This window comes from Gadus morhua, chromosome 11 (genome assembly GCF_902167405.1).
Source record: "Gadus morhua chromosome 11, gadMor3.0, whole genome shotgun sequence".
Classification (NCBI taxonomy): domain Eukaryota; kingdom Metazoa; phylum Chordata; class Actinopteri; order Gadiformes; family Gadidae; genus Gadus; species Gadus morhua.
Genome location: NC_044058.1, coordinates 9,846,998 through 9,853,204, shown reverse-complemented (window position 1 = coordinate 9,853,204; position 6,207 = coordinate 9,846,998).

Below are 6,207 nucleotides of genomic sequence, written 5' to 3'. Positions count from 1 at the left end.
GTTCTTTCTTAGTCGTCTCTCCAGTGCTGCTAATCTGTTAACTGCACATCTTTCGTTACTTGGCAGACTGGGTTTCTCTTTCTTGAACGGAAGTGGTAGTTCATAGTGCCCATCTTCTTTCTGTCTTATCCCCTCTTTCACTCTTGACATGAAGAGAAGATCGTCTTGAGAGACTGGATTGTCGTCTGTTGACTGGTCTGTGAAATCCATTTCAAGTGCCTTGATGATTTCAGACGGATTCAGCTCTTTGACCTGATTTCTGCAGACGAAGTGTACTTCTTCTTTGAGCCGACTTAGAGGTTGTGCAGCAGGAGTCACTTGTCGTACAATGACCCTATGGCTCAGACCTATTGCATCTTCATACTCAGTAGCTGGCTTGGAACAGCCTACAATGCTCCATCCAAGGTCGGTCCGTTGACCATATGGATGGCCTTCTTCTCCGCATAGGATTTCTCTGGGAAGAAGAGCTTGATGGCAGTTGTAGCCTATAAGTAGGCCGACTTGACAGTCCAATGGTGGAGGAATCTTGTCGACCAATGGTTCAAGATGAGGCCATTTTTTAGCTGTCTCTGAGGTGGGAATGTGCGACCTCTCAGCAGGAATGAACTCGCGTGAAAAGAGAGGTGGTAGTGAAATCATTTTGTCAATGTTGTAGCCTCTCACGTGAAGGTTGTACAGTTTTTGACAGGGTATGACTCTAGAAACTGAAGACATTGTGGAAAGCCGCAGACAGACATTCTCTTTCTTCGTGTTGAGCTCTTGAGCAACTTGGTCAAGGATGAATGTCGTGTCACTCTGCGTATCCAGCAATGCATATGTTAAGATCTCATGGTCAGGCTGTTTTGTGGAGGACACCCAGACTGGTACTATTGAGGATGTGTGTGAGCCTTGATTGCCTTGGGCAACTCTATTGGTGGTTGCAGTGGCAGTTGCAGGGGTTTGCTCTGTTCCTCTGGCTTTATTTGAGTCGCTCTCCACTTTCTTTGCTTGAGAACTCTTTTGGAAGTTGTCGTCATGCAAGCATGTTGGATGTCTTCGTCGACATGTATCACACTTGCTCTTATCCTCACAATTTCTGGAGTGGTGACCGGTCTTTAGACAGCCGAAGCAAAGTTTTTCTTCTTGTACAAATTTGATGCGATCTGGGACTGTCTTTTCGACAAACTTAAAACACTTCTCCAGCCGGTGTCCAGACTTCTTGCAGAAGACACAAGAGACAGTGTTCTGTGTTGTATTTGTCGACAATGTTTTTGCCTTTATGGTTTCAGTCCTTGTCTGCCTTGGTTTCTCATTCTGTGTATTCTTGAGTGCTTGGACAGAGGATATTGGGTCACACGCCAGATCCGCTTCCTTTGATAAGAAGTTCACCAACTCTTTGAAAGGAGGATATTCAGCTTTTGCTTGTCTTGCTTCCATTGCTTTACGATTCCATCTCGACACAAGCCAGTCTGGGAGCTTTGACAAGATCTTCTGACTTTCAGTGCAGTCATTGAGAATCTCTAGCGTCTTAATATGAGGTATTGCGGCCTCACAGCTCTGGAGGAAATCTGCAAGTTCTCTGAGTTCGCATCCGTCTTTATAGTTTACCTTTGGCCACGCATGCAGCTTGTCTCTGAAGGACTTCCCGATTACGAAAGGGTCTCCAAAGCGCTTCTCTAGCAGCTTCCATGCAGTGTCGTACGCTGCCTCTGTGCCGATCAGGAAGAGTCCCTCGACAGCTTTCTTCGCAGCACCGCTTAGATACTTTCTCAAGTAGTAGAGTTTCTCATTTTTTGGAATGCCTTTTCGGTCAATTAGTATTTGAAATGATAATTTCCAGTCGTTGTACTTTATGGGATCTCCCGTGTATACTGTAGGTTCAGGTGTTGGGAGACGATTAGCACTCATGGCTTCAGCGAGAGCAGTTGCTAGATCAGGACCTTGTGCCTGCCCTTTTGGTGAGACTTGTGCGACTAATTGAACGTCGGGATGATAATGACTTTGTACTTGAGCTTGTTGAGGAATGAATGCAGGACTTGATGCTTTGTGGGTTTGTAACTTATATGGCAATTTGACATCATGTGGTAGACTAACTACTTCGGACTTGTCACTGAGTTCATCGTACACCTTGACTCGGGCCTTGGCTGCATTCAGCTTTTTTACTTCTTCTAAGCGCTCAAGCTTTCGGAGCTGATTTTGTATTGCCTGTTGTCTGGCTAGCGATTCAGCCTCCAGTCTTTGAAGTTCAGTGACTTCCTTGTCCTGCTCCTCTAGCACTGACAAAACTTCTTTGGCAGCAGCTGCTTCTGCTACAGCCTCATCTCTCTTGACTGAATGATTGCTCGAATGAGTGTTGTGTTCTGAACGGAGGTATAGAGACTTTAATGATGGACTTGATGAATTGAGAATGGAGCCGACGTCTGGCCATTGTTCCTCATTCAATGCAGCGTCACCATCAATGAGTTGTTGTGCTCTTTTAATCATGAATTCGGACATAGCTACACATGCATCCACTTTGCGTCGCACGTCTGCATCAGGAGCTTGTATTTGACGGAGTTCTTCATATGTTGTCTTAACATCTGTGCATGTGGATTGTAGATCGTCAATCAACTTGTTTAATTCTTCATCTGAGATTTCATCACTCAACCATTCTTTAGCTAGCTTCGCATTACACTTCCATTTCTCATAGGCAAGTCTGTATCTGCGATGTACGCCTTTTGAATTTTCTTCTTGGAGCTCTTTCCCCTTTTCCGTCAAGGTTCGAGTTCTTTTGCTTCTTCGCACAGTGTCTTCTCCTTCTACAGCTTGGGCATCAACCTCGGGCTGAGCTAGTGAGTCTGTGTGTTGTTCAGTAATATGTGAGCTTGTGATCTGTTCTATAATATCTGTGTTTGGTTCTGTAACATTTATGTTTGAATCTGTAACCTTTGTGCTTGAATCAGACATATTGAAATAATGAGGCTTGTCAATTGACAATGTGTTGAGAAGATTAATTAAACTAATTTGGAAGTAGTTTTATATGAGTTGAAAATACCTAGTCACTTAAATTAGGCCTAATTTAGCCTAGGCTATGTTTTACTTGAACAGCCTACTGTTTACTTGTTAATTCTGCAAATGCTTCCTAAAGGTTTGTGCAGAAAGCTCTTAATAAAGAGGAAGTTACTTGGGCCTATTTTGATTATTACTTAATTTGGGGTTTATATGTACATTGAGTCTCCCATAGACTTATAAATTCAACTTAAAATGCCCTTTGCTTAGTAAACAGAAAATGTATAAATCTTGACCAAACTCAAAGATGCCTTATTAAGCTGGCTTAATTAACAGAAATATGCCAATCTTGCTTTAACTTAAGAATGCCTTTTACACCTGGCAGAATGAACTGAAATTACAAAATCTTTCTTTTGAATTATGCTGTTGCACCGTTTGAAACTAAAAGCCTTCTTGGTCTGCAGTTGGACTAATTTGCAGTTAAACACATACAGTTCGACAATATCAGCAAATGAACATAATACTAGTTTGAAACCTTCATACTAGGCACCGTTTGCAAAGTGATAACCTGAGTCCTTGTGAATTCCAGAAACTTCTTCTCCCACCACTTGGCTTTGGCGGGGCTTCTTTGTCCTGGAAATCGACTTGATTGACAGGCAGGCTAATCTTCGTCTTCGAGATGCGCTAGCATGAATGGAAACTTAGCTATCAATGTTCGTTGAACTTGCTTCTATCGTCTTCTTCCACCATATGGTCCCGTGTCTCTCCTACCCGCGAAGGCAGTCGAGTTCTCACTGTAACTCCTTTCGAATACACGGCAACACAGGAACAGTTCTTTTTGGAAAACGGGCGTTTATTGATGCCTTTCTTCTTGCTGTACACACCATCCACGCCGTGAGAACTTAAACACAGTACAATACAGTACGTCAGATAACGGTTTGCATCAATAAACACTAATAAAGAAATGTAATTACAAAAATACAATACCTCGTTGGCTGCTTGTAACGAAAAGAGGTTCTAACAGAGGTTTGCTTGAAGTTTCTTATCATACAGTGCATTTAACTTGTAAATCTTTTGAGGAGCTGAAGACAACGTGCTTATGGCTCCAACTTTCTTGCATGTTCTCTCCTCTTATCAGTCCGTGGGGGGCGTAACATTACAACAATTGTTCCGCCTTGCAACACAATTAACAAAATACACATACGTTCTCTCCAGGAGATGAACAATCACACATTTGTAATCATATTTTATAACCTTGCTCATCATGAACTTATTTATTAATATTTATTTATTTACACATATTTAAAGCATTTATATAATATGACATGTACCCTATTTAAAGTACTCTTTCAGCAACAGCTACAGACCCCATATGATAATCAGTTTGCGTTTGTTTCGGGTCGCCACACATTATAGGCTTACCTGCTGCGGCCATTGCGGCGACCGCGGCCACTCCAGCGGCCCCCAGAGCGATAGGACCAGTGACAACACCTTCATAACAGATCAGCAGACAAACACAATTAGCAACATGATCATTATATGGCAAAGGATTGGAACACGTAGGATATGAAAACTATTTTAGTTTGATTTACAAGCAACTTATTTTACAGGTTTTATTTGAACGACTTATGAGGATGGCTTACCAACTGTTCCGATGAGGCAAAATATTACTAAACAAAAGAAGAAGACAAAAGCAATCTTTAGATTTGTAGGCTATTACTTTTAAGTATAGGGCTAGCACCAAACATATTCAATTCGAAACCCTGGATAATTGTTCTTTACCAAAAATGTTAAAGGCCCACTATGCAACTTCGGGCATTTCTTGGCTGTTTTCTTGGTTTTGGCACGCACATTTCTCTACACAGCGCCCCCTACAGCTTCGTAGTAGATATTTCACAACACTGTCGTAACAACTCGTTGACGACCCTTCCCCATGCACTTCTACGCGAGCCATGTGCATTTGTTTTCAAAGAAGTGCATTTGTTTTCTTCTTTTTCTTTCAGTTCACGCTATTCCTGAAAAGCTTGCTCAACGTTTACTCGTGTCTGGCCTCTCTGTCGGTCAGTCTCCCTTTTCTCTTCTTCTGTTCCTCCGACATTGGGTTTCTCTGTCTCTTTTTAGTCGGCGGATCTATGATGAATATAACAATCCCTTAGTTACTTGTGTTTATATCGAGCCGGTTCCGCGTTTGGGGGTCTGTGCCGTAAAGCACCAACGCCCGGAGTTCAGAACTTTCAACGCTCCAACGCGTGACGCTTAGCCACGATAGCCAATAGGCGTGGAGCTTGACCCGACATCACCGACAGAGAGTAGTGACCCTTGCACAGAAGCATACGGCCGACATCTTTCTTTATTCTGGGGGTGGAAATAGTAACATAGTTACGCCATTAAATGCGTTTATGGAAACATTTTTAGCGAGAAATGTGCATTTTACTTTCATAATGTTCGCTCGGTGAATGTGAAGGATGTTTGGTTTGATAGTTATGACGGAGAGGGAACGCTCCGTTCACTTGCATGGACAGAGTCTCTGGTTGCTAAGCAACCTCAACGTCTTGGCGGACTATTTCTCTGCTGATCAACACTACGAATGCTGGAAACACACCAGACACACCATGTGAAGTTATTTAACCCGATTATCGTTATTTATGAGTCCTTAGCCCAAGTGAAGGACTTCAAGTACCTCGGGGTCTTGTTCTCGAGTGAGGGTACTATAGAGCGTGAGATTGGCCGGAGAATCGGAGCAGCGGGGGCGGTATTGCGTTCGCTTTACCGCACCGTTGTTACGAAAAGAGAGCTGAGCCGCAAGGCAAAGCTCTCGATCTACCGGTCGATCTTCGTTCCTATCCTCACCTATGTCATGAGGGTTGGGTGATGGCCGAAAGGACGAGATCGCGGGTACAAGCGGCCGAGATGAGTTTTCTCAGAAGGGTGGCTGGCGTCTCGGGATAGGGTGAGAAGCTCAGTCATCCGTGAGGAACTCGGATTAGAGCCGCTGCTCCTTTACTTAGAAAGGATTCAGCTGAGGTGGTTCGGGCATCTGGCAAGGATGCCCACTGGGCGCCTCCATTGGGAGGTGTTTCAGGCACGTCCAGTGGGGAAGAGTCCTCGGGGAAGACCCTGGACTAGGTGGAGACCTCGGGGAAGACCCTGGACTAGGTGGATAGATTATATCTCAACACTGGCCTGGGAATGCCTCGGGATCCCCCCGTCAGAACTGGTCAATGTGGCCCGGGAAAGGGA